Raw genomic sequence first — 14,763 nt, 5'->3', positions numbered from 1 at the left:
CTCTCTCTGTCTCAAAAATAAATAAGTTAAAAAAATAAATAAATAAAATAAAATAAAGAATAATACAATATAAATATATACATAAATTAATATATAATTAAATATAAACTGAATACAGATATATTAAAATAATAATGTGACTTTAAGTTTACAATTAGAAATAAGTCTTGGTGCGCCTGGGTGGCTCAATCCATTAAGCCTCTGACTCTTGGTTTCGGCTCAGGTCATGACCTCACAGTTCGTGAGTTCAAGCCCCACATCTGGCGCACAACTGATGGCATGGAATCTGCTTAGGATTCTCTCTCCCTCTCTCTGTGCCCCTCCCCTGCTCACTGTCTCTGTCTCTCTCTCAAAAATAAATAAATAAAGTTAAAACAGAATTTTAAAAAAGAAAGAAATAATAAGTCTTAATTATAAACATTGTAGAAAAAATTTCACTCTTGTTTATTTTATTGATTTAGGGAAATACAGCAAATAATCAAGCAACTATCCTTGTAATTTGATTTTTTTAGAAAACTCGAACCACATGAAATATTCAAGCTTTTAATCATTAAAGCCTAAGTTACTAACTTGAGTTGTCCAGGACATTTTCACTATACTTTTTGTGAATAGTCATTTGTCTTTCTCTATAGATCACAACACACTGCGGTCCACAATAAACAAGCAGAACCTAAGGTCGGCCTATTGGCTTTAACAAAATGGCCATTGTAAGGGAAAACACTCGCTTCTACTCCCCTCAGTCTTCCACTGTCTTGATGAAGCTTTTGGGAAGAAGCTTTTATCTTCCCACCAGTTATTCATTTCTTCCCACAAAAGAAGTATGACATAAGATCGGAAAATGAACACATTAATACTTGACCATGCCCCTTGGTTCTACAAGAAACTTGCCTTTCCCTCCTCACCCACTCCCCTGCATTTGATTAGCTCACAGTGGAAGGGCTTCCCCAGCCTGCAGTGGTACCAGAAACTCTCTAGCTGCTCTACTGTCTGTGACAAGACAGGCCATAGTGCATACCAATTCTCACTACCAGTCCACCCCACATTCTCCAATCAAGTTTTATCATTGCTAAAGCTATATTCTTATCCCAATCTGACTTCATGGTCTAGTCTCAACTTATTTGAAACCTGAAAAAAGGGGACATAATAAATTAGCCTCCTCCATCCCCAACCCTTACAACACAACAATAGCAAACACATACAGCCTAAATATGCTGTCATAGGTAGCTTTATGTCCCCTCAAATATTTGGAAATATTTCATTTCTGGTTCTTCTTTAGCAGTGAAGAATTCCCCAAAACATTTTTATAACCAAAATAATTTATATTTCTATTATTAAAAATAAATGTATATATTCCATTGTTTTATAGACATTTTCTGTGTGGTATCAGCAAGGTTATTTTGCTTGTTTGCAAACATATAAACAAAACAAATTTGCAAGAAATGTAAAAATCCACTGTGCAGAAATAGTAAAAAGAATAAACATTTTCTTCAGGCATAATCTATCCTATAGCTCTCTACCTGCTATAACTATTTGAAAGCCTAAAAAGCATTTCCTTTCAGAAAGTGTATTATCAGAGTATATTCTGTTTTGCTATAAATCTGTCAGTATTGTCTCCATATTTCTCTTGGAATGTATTCACCAAGACTACCAATATTGTATGTATGTATGGTAAGTAGTAATGAGGGACTCCATCAAGGACTAGCTGATTCTAGCTTAGTGTCTTACATATTGTAGATGTCAAATAAATGATTGTTAGGTGAATGTACAATATTAAAATAAAAATATTGACGTGGTTTTTCTGCCAGTCATAATTGTAATCAGGAACATTATGACTAAGGAGCTGTATGCCAAACAAATTATACAGCACCAAATCAAAACTTGGTAGACATAGTAAGAAACAGGAAAAGGCAATTTTTCACCAGAAAAATAATCAGTCAGTAGAACCAGATCCCAAACTGAAAGTAAAGGATTAGCAGCATATACTTGAAGTTTTAAAAGAAAAAATACATTCTATGAAAAAATGGAAAATATTTTAAAATGAAAGAATGAAAACCAAATATCAATAATAGAGGATTCCAGAATGGAATAAAAGGTAGATTAAACAATGCAGAAGAAAGAAAAGATTAGTGAAGTTGAAGGCATAACAAGAGAAACTAACAAAACTGAAACAAGGACAGAAAAAATTGGACAGAGCCTCAGTGACCAACTGGAAAATATCAAGTGGTCTAACATCCACGTAAGTGGCATCTCATAAGATTTGTTCGTGTATCGGTGTGGGGGAGAAGAGGACAGAAAAGTATTTGAGTAAGTAATAATAACAGTAATTTTCTAAATATTTTGAAAACTATAAACCGACAGATCCGATAGCCCAATGAAGCTCAACTGGAATACACAAAATTATTCACACCAGGACATAGCACAATCAAACTGCTAGAAACCAGTGGTAATAATAGAGTGCTAAAATCAGAAGGATAAAAATCATACTGTTTCAAAGAGTGATTAGAATTAAGAATCACTACAAATTTTCTGTTAGAAATTATGTAAATCAGAAGGGAAAAAAAAGAAAACTGAAAACTAGAATTGTGTAGCCAAAAAAATATTCCTCAAAAATAAAGATAAAATAGAGATTTTTCAGGCAAATGAAAGCTAGGATATTTGTTGCCAGAGCACTAACACTACAATAAATCATAAATGCAGCTTTACAGGCAAAAGGAAAACGACTCCTGATAGAAATTTGGACCTCGAAAAAAAAAATTAAAAGTGCTAAAAATAATAAATAAATTTATAAGTGTCATAGACTTATTTTCTCATTTTATAATTCTTTGAAATATAACAGATGGCTTAATGAAAACCAAAAATACTACATTTTGTTGCTCACAAGATATAAAGAAGTAAAATACATAACAAAAATATGAAGGATAAGAGGGCGAAACAGAAGCATACTATTAAAAGATTCTTATAGTAAACATGTATACTCTTTTTTATTCAAATGTAATTAACATATTCTCACATGGAGGTATATAGTGATAAGTTAAAGATGCAAACTGTAAATCCTACAAATGTCTATGGTGATATGAAAGCAAGATCCAAGTATTTGTGTTGCAGGATTTTTTACCTCAATACCTGGGACTCATTGTCTTGCCCCTTCGAAGAATGAAGAAACAGACACAAAATGAGCAGCAGGCAAAGGTTTATTAGAGTATGAGATTAGAAAGTAAGAACAGTATGAAAGCTCTCTTTACAGAGAGGGGACATTCGAAAGTGAATGCCCCATGGACTATAAGCAAGAGCCTTTGTTTTATAAGGTTCTGGTCAGCCCTTCCCCTTTCCTTCCCCCTTGTTCCTTCTCAGGTTCTACCCTTATTGGCTTGATAGGTGCTGGGTTGTCCATTCCTGATTGGCTTGTGTTTCCATTGTATGAGGGGTGGTCTATGTCCAGACCTTTCTCTGGACATATATCTCCATATGTTTTATGGTTTACTTCTTATTTTTAGTCAGGTCTTTAGTCAAATTCCTGAGGGGAACCTGAGGGGGAGTAGGTGGTGCCTGTTGCATTCTTATGAGGAATCTTTAGCCCGAGAGGGTTTGCTGTGCTCAGAACCTTCCAGCATTGTTCCAAAATATGGGTTTTTCCCCACCCAGGGATCTCAGGTCCTAATCCTTCCCTTTCTGCCCACTGAATCCTACCTATCTTTTCCTATGATATTTCCTATTTCTATAATTGTAATATAAAAACAAACTAAGTATAATATAAACACCAGTTTTGTGTATATGTGCACAGAAGTAGGTCAAAATACAGGGATGCAATCAGTTACAAAATACAAATGTCAACAAGAAGAACTGCAGTGGCTATATTAATATATGAAAAGCAAAGAAAATATAAGAATAAAAAATATCAGTGATAAGTGCATATATTTCATAATGATAAAGATGAAATCATCAAGGTCAAACTTAAGAGACTATTCACTCAATAACATAAATATAGACAACTAATTTTTGACAATAGTATAGTTAATTCAACAGAAAAAAAATAACCTTTTAAACAAATAAGACTGTAACCATTGCTAAAAGAAAACATGAAAGAAAAATTATGATATATATGTGTAAAAAACCCAAACTATGATTAATAAAGGAAAAAATAATAGTAAATTGAACCTTATGAAAATTAAGAGATTTGAAAGAGATTAAAAAGAAAATCCACAAATTTCCAAGAAACATTTGCAAACACATTTAAAACAAAGGACCTACAGTTAGAATATATTTAGAAGTTTCAAACTCAATAAGAAAATAAGCAATCCAATAAACAAATAAGCAAAAGATTTGAACAGACACTTCACTAAAGATATATAAACAGCCAATAAGCACATGAAAAAATGCTTAACATCATTAGCCATCAGGGATATGAAAATTAAAATGACAATGAGTAGGGGGACTACTCACCATTAGAATAGCCAAAATTTAAAAGATTAACAACAAATGCATGAATGAAACATTTGGAACTTTCATATACTGCTAGTGAGAATGTAAAATGGCAAAATGACCAGAACATTGGCAGTTTCTTAAAGAGTTAAAGATACAGCTACCATACAACTCAACTATTTCCTTCTTAGGTAATTACTCAAAAGGAATGAAAACATATGTCCACACAAAGATATGTACATAAATATTCATAGGAATCTGATTTTTGATAATCAAAAATAATCTAATATCTATCAGCAAATTAGTGGATAAAATGTGGTATACCCATACAACAGAACACTATCCATTAATAAAAGAAACAAATTATTGATATATGCAGCAGTAAAAATAAATCTCAAAACATTATGCTAAGGGGCGCCTGGGTGACTCAGCCAGTTAAGCGTCTGACTTCGGTTCAGGTCATGATCTCACAGTTCATGAGTTTGAGCCCCCACATTGGGTTCTGCACTGACAGTGCAGAACCTGCTTCAGATCCTCTGTCTCCCTTTCTCTCTGCCCCTCCACTGCTCGAGCTCCCTCTCTCTCAAAAATAAATAAACATTAAAAAAAAAAAAACCCATTATGCTAAGTGGAAGAAGTCTTTTCTTAAATTATTTTTTTGAGAGAGAGGGAGAGCACAAGCAGTTCCACGCTGGAGCAGGAAAGGAGCAGAAGGAGAGGGACGGAATCCTAAACAGGCTCCATGCTCAGCCCAGAGCCCGTCATGGGGCTCAATCTCAAGACCGTGAGATCATGACCTGAGCCAAAATCAAGAGTCAGACACCCAACCACCTGAGCCACCCAGGCACCCTAAGAAGTTGTGTTTTTAATAAGAGTATATTTATGTTGTTCTTCTTAAGAATGCAAACTAATCGGGGTACCTGGGTCGTTCAGTATGTTAAGCGTCCGACTTTGGCTCAGGTCATGACCTTGCGGTTTATGAGTTCAAGCCCCATGTCAGGCTCCGTGCTGACAGCTCAGAGCCTGGAACCTGCTTCAGATTCTGTGTCTCCCCCTCTCTCTGACCCTCCCCTGCTCATGCTCTGTGTCTCTCTGTCTCTCAATAATAAATAAACGTTAAAAAAAATTTTTTTTAAATAAGTAAACATTAAAAAAAATTTTTTTAAAGAATGCAAACTATTTTACAGTGACAAAAAGCAGTTTAGTGCTTGCCTATAAATGGAGAAATGGAGATGGGGGGAGTAAACTAAATAAGAGAACAGGAAGTTTTTCAGGCCATTAAATATCTTGATTTGTAGTATATATGTTATCTTGATTGGAGTATATATATATTTGTCAAAAATCATGAACTGTTTGCTAAAATGTTAAAGTGTATGACAGTCTAGGTGGGAAACAAGAAAATATGGAAAATCTACTAAATATAAGCGAGAGTTTATAATTAAATGCTAAATTCGTCAGCAACATCAGCTAGAATAGGCAAGAATGAGAAAGAGCTATTTAGCTACCATTATCAGGATAAGTTATAAGAAAAATGTACTCATAAAAAGGATATTCCCCATAAGGAAACAACATAGCTAAAGGGAGAAACGATATGTCCTATGTAAAGTTTGTGTGAAGAGAGTTGAGTTCCAACTTTTGTTTAATAATGAACAAAGCTTAGCATCTTTGGCTCATGGCCCTGTTCTCTTGAAAAACAAAAACAAAAACAAAAAAACAACCACCAAACATTCTAAAACCAATTCCCAGGACAAGGTCAACCTACACCTCTGTGAAAGAAGTGAAACTTCCCAGGTATGAAATGCTCTAACACCTCAGTGATTGGTGTTCTTACACCTATGAGGGCTGCCACAGAGATTAGAGAGTAACTTGGTAAAGGCCATGGTTATAGTTTATCTACAACAGCATAATTTGACCAAATAGGGAATATATTTTAGGTTTTTTTCTTTTTTATTTCAATTGAGGTATAATTGCCGTATAACATGATATTAGTTTTAGAGGTACATACAACAGAATGATTCAATATTTGTATATATTGCAAAATGATCACCACAATAAGTCTATTTAACATCTATCACCATACATAGTTATAAATTTTTTTTCCTTGTAATGGGAACTGATGGGTTTTAGGGTGATGGTGGGGTTTCAGAGCTGATGGCCAAGAAAGAATTTATGAAGTCATCTTTGGTGCAAAAAGGTAATTATATTAAAGCACAGGGACAGGATCTGTGGGCAGGAAGAGGTGCCCTGGGGTTGTGCAGAGTGACTGCTTATATACTGTGGAGCTGGGGGAGGTAAAGTCAAGAGAAAGTTTCTTAAAGAGATTTCCATAAGCTAAAAAGGATTTACAGATTAGTGAAGGCCTAGGTATTGCCACGGCTGAGGTTGTTTTTCCCTCTAGCAAAGCATTATTAAGATGGTAGGGAGTTCCATTAGGCTGTTGATGAGATATTTGTAAACTGCAGGAAGACTCTATCAGTTTAACCACTTGTTTTGGTTCTTTTCTTAGTTCTTGGGCAGCTGGGAGTACCTGAGGAATATCACACACGGGGATTGTGCTAGTTTAGGCTTGGCCCTCAGTTTGCCTTATGGTCCCTCATCAGGAATTTTCAAAGTCATTCCTTTAACAACTTTCAAACATGCAATACAATATTATGAACTATAGTCACCATGTTGTATATTACATTCCCACGACTTATTTATTTTATAACTGAAAGTTTACATATTGCTCTTTCACCTTTCACCCATTTTGCCTTCTCCCAATCCTCTCCTTTGGCAATTACCAATCTATAGTCTTCTCTTTGTATCTATGAGTTCTTTTTTTTAATTCCATATATAGTGAGATCATAAGGTATTTGTCTTTCTCTGTCTGACTTATTTCACAAAACATGATTCCCTCAAGGTCTACTCATATTGTCACAAATGGCAGGATTTCCTTCTTTTTTATGACTGAATAATATTCAATAGTGTGATTGTGTTTGTGTATGTGTATTTATTTATTTATATCATATTTTCTTTTCTTTTACTGTTTATTTATTTTTGAAGGGGAAGGTAGTGAAACAGGGAGTGAATCCCACTGTGAGTGCAGAGCCCAATTTGGGGCTTGTACTCATGAACAGTGAGATCATGATCTGAGCAGAAACCAACTGAGCCAGCCAGGTGCCCTATATCACATTTTCTTTGATCTATTCATCTATCAATGGACTCTTAGGGTTGCTTCTAGGTCTTGGCTACTGTAAATAATGATGCAATGAACATGAGGGTTGCAGGTATCTTTTTAAGTTAGTGTTTTTCTTTCCTTCAGATTAATACCCAGAAGTGGAATTGCTGGATCATATTGATATAGGCAGGCCCAGTCTGAGGACCCACAGAAGGTTCCACAGGTCCAGCCAAGAGGGTTCCTGGATAGGCACAGGATAGAAATCAAATAGCACAGCATACAAATCAAACAGAAGTCAGCAAGAGGTGAGAGTAGAGTTTTTTGAAGGTATAAAGAGAGTGAAGATACAGACAGAGTGGTTGGGGGACCTGGAAAGGAAAGCCGGGTGGTTTTGGCATAGTGATGTCCAGCTCCAGTGATCTGGAATGAGCACATGATGGCTTTGTCTGGTCATAATCACTTGGTCCTTCCTTAGATGTTATCTATTCTAAAGAAATCATTAATTCCTTGTCACCTAACAAGGAAGACATATACTATTCGCATTATGAGGCACATGTAAAGTGGGAGTGCAGGTCCAAGCAAGAACAGAGCAGGAAAGGAGATGAAAAGCAGATTTTAATGGAGTCCTTCAATTTCCCTATCTCAAAATGGTTAGATTGTTGGAAAGAAGTTGTGTTTAAAAAAATAGTTTTTAAAAGCCTCATGGAATAATGAAATGAATTAGACATTAAAACCTGACTACCTGGTTTCAATTCTGAATCCATTTGTCCATTTCCTTAATCTTAATAATCTTCTATGGGCTGAGTTCCTTCATCTTTGATTTGAGACAATGCCTTCCATCTCAGGACTGTTGTAAGCATTAAATTAGACACCTTGTAAGCAGAAAGAGTTAGTGCTCTCTGGATAAAGAAAGACAGACATTGCTTTCCAGACAAAAGAAAAGTCCTTTTAGCCCCCTGGCCATTTCCTGAAAGAATGTAAGAACAACACCCACTATCAGGCCAGGAGATGGCCTAATCATATTTGAAAATGAAGATAACCTGAAGCACAGTCCTAAGTTCTCTTTGCAGGATCTAAACTCCTTTGACCTCACCAATTCTGGGCCAACCATAGCCAGAGAACTGAAGATGCTGACGCTTGCCAGCCCTCGAGAATTTGATCTGGATTCAGTCACTTTAAGATGATTTTTGCCCCAATTCCATGCTGTATTCCCCATTGCACAAGCCTCTTCATGAACAACTATACATGAAATGCTGAACATATTCTCTGATATATACTGGGCTTCAGAAATATTGAATTAGATTTTGCGTGTCCTAAGTGAAATTAGACTATTGTAGCCTAAGAGAGATGAGAGAAATAGTAGAGAAACTAGGAAATAGACATCAATTAAAAGGCCATTACCGTAATTTTCAACCCCAGTAATGAGGGAGATTGAGGCAGGCTGAGGGGCAAAATATAAGTTAGCACCCTCCCCCACTTGGTGAGATGTGTGTGATATTCCTCAGGCACTCCTGGCTGCCCAAGGACAAAGGAAAGGAAAGGAAACAAATGGCTGATAGAGATCATAGTCATACAGGACAGGAGTCTCCATCAGTTGAAAATATCTTAGTAAACTACAAGAAAAAGGCAAATTTATCAATAGCCTAACCTCCAGAAACCCATAGACTCAGTTTCCTGGCGTCCCAATATCACCTCTCCATAGAGGTGGCAAGAAGGAAATGGCAGGTAAAACTAAATTTCCTTATAACCTGCATCCCATTGACAGATAATTGAGGAAGGCAGAGTAGAACTTTTCTAGAGGAACTCCCTGCTGTCTTAATGTTAATGCTTTGCTAGACGGAAAAAGAACCTTAGCTTGACAATAGGAAGGCCTCAGGTATCTTAGGAGTCCTCCCTAGCATATCAAAGTCCCTGTGGAGGCCTCCCATTTGACTTTACCTCCCCAATTTCATAGTATAAAAGGAGCCACTCTTCCCATCCCCAGTGCAGCTCTTTCTGCCCACAGGTCCTGCCCCCCCCCACCCACCCACCCCCGCTGTGCTTTAATAAAATCACCTTTTTGCACTGAAGATGTCTTCAAGAATTCTTTATTGGCCATCGGCTCCGGACCACCCCGCCATCACCCCAAAAACTCATTACTAGGATAGCCAATAACTTCACTTTTCTTGATATTCAGCTTTATTATTTCATTGCTACTAATCTTTTCCAGATCCTTAGTAATTCATGTCACTAGAACAATATCTACGCAAATCTGATTCTATATTCAGCCTCCATCCTACGTACTACTGACACATTCATTTTTTTACACATCATGCCTTCCAGGCCCACATAAAAAGCTTTACCAGATCTTTATTTCTCAACACTCTGAAACAAAATAAAAACCTAGACCTAAAAAAAATTTAAAGAGACAGTTCTGGTCCAAGATGGTAACATGAATGCCTCCTAAACTCACCTCCTCCCATAGATCTACTGAATCAGAGCTATCATATACAGCAACATACAGAGCCATTCCCTCTGAAAGAAATCCAGAAACTAGCTAAGTGGATTGTACACATCAGATGAATGAGAAAATACCCTCACCCACATCAAAATGGGTAGAAAAGGCTGAGACAGGGTCCTGCCACAAACCCTGCAAAACCCCATACAATTGGAAAGAAACTGCCAATCACACCAGCTTCTCTCTATGGAGCCAAGGTTTTGGACCCCACATTTAGAGCTCCAACTTTTAAGATGCCCACCTGAAGGATAAGCCCCCATCCCCACCCCCAGCTGCTGTCACCCCCCTCACAAAACACCTAGCTCTGAAAGCCAATGGGTCTAGGTCCACAAGATACACTATACTAGAACAAGTAACTACATAGTTCTTAAAGGTTTACTGAGACTATTCTCCCAGCACTCAGCATAGAGGAAGCAGACCAAAAAAATGCCTATCTCCCAGCATTTCCCTGAAGGAGGCCTTTTTGCATAGTTTAGAAGCTACTGCCCAAGGGTCAGGTTTCTAATTTAACAATAATCTGCGGGCTATGATCCTTCCTGGAGACAAGGAAGCCAGCAAACACCACCTCTACCTTTTCACTAAAACTCACTCTAAGTAACCAATATCTCCTTGGAAGGAACTTGTACACACTTCTGGCACCCCAGGTTTTGCAGCTATTGCCCAAGGCACCAGCCTACCCCTGGCTCTAACAGTCAACAGGGTTTGCATTTGCAAATCCCGCAGGACTGGGGCAAACAAGCAAAAAAAACAGTTCTTGACCAGCTATCCCCCTCAGGCTCAGGGACAAGGGAACAAACAATAATGCCCATCTCCCATTCTTTCCCTGAAAAAGGTTTTTGTACATACTTTAAAAGCTGCTGTCTGGGGGTCTGGCTTCTAATATAGCACACATCTAGAGGCTGACTGTGACCCTCCCAGGAGAGAAGGTAGCCTGTGGACACCTGCTTTGCCATCTCCCTCTAACCCACTCCAAGTTGCTAGTATCTCCTTGGAAAGACCTCATACACACATCTGGTGGCTTAGCTTTTATGGCTGCCACAAAAGGAATGGTTCTTGGGTCTCTTGGCTAAGATGGCCCAAGGGAATTACATTCAAAAGTCCCACAGGACTGTAGCAACAAAGAAACATTCCCCCAACCTATGGCTGAATGTATAAAAAAGGAGATCAACTATTTGTGGTCTACAAAAGACTACAGCTTTAAGACACATGACTGAAAGTTAAAGGATGGAAAAGATATTCCAAGAAAATGGAAACCAACAGAGAGCAGAGGTAGTCATATTTACATCAAACAAAATAGACTTAAAGCCACAGACTGTAATAACAGATAAAGAAGGCCATTATTAAATGTTTAAAAAGTCAGTCCAACAACAGGATATATTATTTGGTTTTGTTTGTTTGTTTGTTTTGAGAGAGAGAGAGGGAGGGAAAGAAAGAAAGAAAGCATGAGAGGGGAGGGGCAGAGGGAGAGGGAGAGAGAAAGGCCATGGGATCAAGCAAGACCTAAGCTGAAACTGAAATCAAGAGTTGGATGCTCAACAAAACTGAGTTACCCAGGTGCCTCCAAGATAATTATTTGTAAATACTTATGAACCTAACATAGAAGCAGCTAAATATATTGATGTGGGAAACAAAGGCAAGCTAAGGACAAAGCACAAACTAGCAATCAACCTCCCCCCTCACCCAGGTGGGGTACGTGTGACATTCCTCAGGCACTCCTGGCTGCCCAAGAACAAAGGAAAGGAAACAACAAATGGTTAACTGATAGAGATCACAGTCATGCAGGACCTGAGTCTCAATTACCTCACAATTGTTATAATGATTTACAAGAAAAAAAAACAATCTCCAGAAACCTATAGACTCAATTTTCTGGGAACCCTGACATCACCCTCCCCTCCACAGAGTAGAATATCTTATGTAACCAGTCATTCCTCATAACCCCAATGCAGCTCTTTCTGCCCATGGGTCCTGTCCCCTTACTTTAATAAAAACACCTTTGGGGACAAAAGATGTCTTAAGAATTCTTTCCTGACTGTTGGCTTTGAACCTTAACATTTCTACATGAGTATGAACCAAATATTAACAGACCTGAAGAGAAAAATAGATTGCAATGCAAGAATAATATGGGATTTTAATAACCCACTCTCAACAACGGATAGATCATTGTGACAGAAAATTGATAAGAAAAATAGGACTTAAACTATACATTAGACCAGATTATCTTAACAGACATTTACGGAACATTTCATCCAAAAGCAGTAGAATACATATTTTTCTCAAACTCACATAGAGCATTCTCCAGGACAGATCAGATGTTAGGCCACAAAACAAGTCTTAACATGAGAGACTAAGAGAAAAATTACCAGGTGTACTCACAACTGCAAAGAAAAGACACCCCCCCCCCCCCCCCCCCAGCCATTCCCGAAACCAGCCAGGGCGTGCCCGGTTGTAGTCTGACCTAAAGGCGGGAACCAATCAACTTCTGCTGAGTGGTTTGAAATAAAGGCGGGAACCAAACAAGTTCTGCGGAGCGTTCAAATTTAAATGTCAACCAATAACAGCTCTGTAACCTCAAAAAATCCCTAACTTGTTTGTGCCTGTCTATAAAAGAAACTGTAAGATCCTTGCTCGGGGCTTCTTAGTGTCACCCGCAACGAGTGCGCGGAGGACCGGGTTCGAACCTGCAATAAACGACCTTTGCCGCTTGGCTTTGACTCTGGACTCTGGTGGTTTGTTTTCGGGGGGTCTCTCGAATCGGGGCATATCAAACACATTTTAAGAAGACTGAAATCATGTCAAACACCTTTCCGAACCACAATGGCATTAAGCAAGAAATAAATGCACAGAAAAAAACTGGAAAATTCAAAAATATGTAAATGTTAAACAATATGTTCCTGAACAATGAATGTTCCAAAGAAGAAATCACAGAAGAAATAAAATGTCTTGAGGCAAATAAAAATGGAAATACAATTTATCAAAGCTTATGGGATGCAGCAAAAACATTCGAAGAGGGAAGTTCAACACAATGAACACCTACAGAAAGAAAGAAAGAAAGAAAGAAAGAAAGAAAGAAAGAAAGAAAGAGGAAGTTCTCAAACAACCTAATTTACATTTCAGGGAACTAAAAATGAACAAAGCCCAAAGTTAGTAGAATAAAGAAAATAACAAAGATTAGAGTGGAAATAAATGAAATAGAGACTATAAAGACAATAGAAAAGGTCAATGAAATGAAGACCTAGTTTTCTGAAAAGATGAACAAAAAGGACAAATTTTTAGCCACTCTTACTGCAAAGAGAGAAACAGATAAGAGAGAGAGAGAAGACACAAATAAGATACAAACGAAAGACATTACTAGTGATAGCACACAAATGCAAAGGATTATAAGAAACTACTATGAACAATTATACACCAACAAATTGGAGAATCCAAAAGAAATGGACAAATTCCTAGAACATAAAATCTCTAAGACTGAAACATGAAGAAATAGGAAATCTGAAGAAACCAATTACTAGTAAGAAGATTGAGCCAGTAATCAACCCCTCGCCCCTCCCACCCCCCCCCACCCCCCCAAAATAAAGCCCAGGACCAGATGACTTCACTGGTGAATTACATCAAACATTTAAGGAATTGATATCAATCCTTCTTAAACTCCTCTAACAAAAAGTAGAGCAGGAACACTTCCAAATTCATTTTACAAGGTCAGAATTACCCTGATACCAAAAACAAGACAATGATACTACAAGAAAATTAAAGCCCAATATTCCCGATGAATATAAACGCAAAAATTTTCAACAAAATATATGCCAACAGAATTCAACAGTACACTGAAAGGATCATATATCATGATCAAATGGGATTTCTTACAGGGATGCAAAAATGGTTCAATATCTGCAAATCAATCAGTGTGACATACCACATTCACAAAATAAGGGATAAAAATGCTATGATCATCTCATATACACAGGAAAAGCATTTGATAAAATCCAACATCTATCTATAATAAAAGTTTAATGAAGCAGGTGTAGAGAGTATGTATCTTAACATAATAATGGTCATATATTACAAGCCCATATCTAACATCATACTCAATGGTAAAAACATAAAGCTTTTTTTCTAAAATCAGAAACCAGACAAGGATATCCACTCTTGACATTTTTACTCAATATAGTACTGGAAGTCCTAACTAGAGCAATTAAGCAGGAAAACTAAATAAAAGGCACCCAAATCAGAAAGAAAGAAGTAAAATTATCTTTATTTTTAGATGCCATGGTATTATATGTAGAAAACCCTAGACTCTACCAAAAAAACAAAAACAAAAACAAAACAACAACAACAAAAAACCCAGTTCAAACTAATAAATGAATTCAGTAAAATTGTAGGATAAAAAAATCAGTAAAAAATATCAGTTGCATTTCTATGTATTAGTACTGAACTATCAGAAATAGAAATTAAGAAAATAATCCCATTTCTAATTTCATCAAGAAGAATAAAACACCTAGGAATAAATGTAACCAAGGAAGTAAAAGACCTGTACACTGAAAACTATCAGATACTAGTGAAAGAAATTGAAAATACACAAAAACATGGAAGGGTATTCCATCATCATAGATTGAAAGAATTGATATTGTTAAAATGTTCACACTACTCAGAAAAATATATAGATTCAATGCAAACTTTATCAAAATTTCAATGG

Source organism: Acinonyx jubatus, chromosome A1 (genome assembly GCF_027475565.1).
Source record: "Acinonyx jubatus isolate Ajub_Pintada_27869175 chromosome A1, VMU_Ajub_asm_v1.0, whole genome shotgun sequence".
Classification (NCBI taxonomy): Eukaryota; Metazoa; Chordata; class Mammalia; order Carnivora; family Felidae; genus Acinonyx; species Acinonyx jubatus.
Note: the sequence above shows the minus strand (reverse complement) of the source record.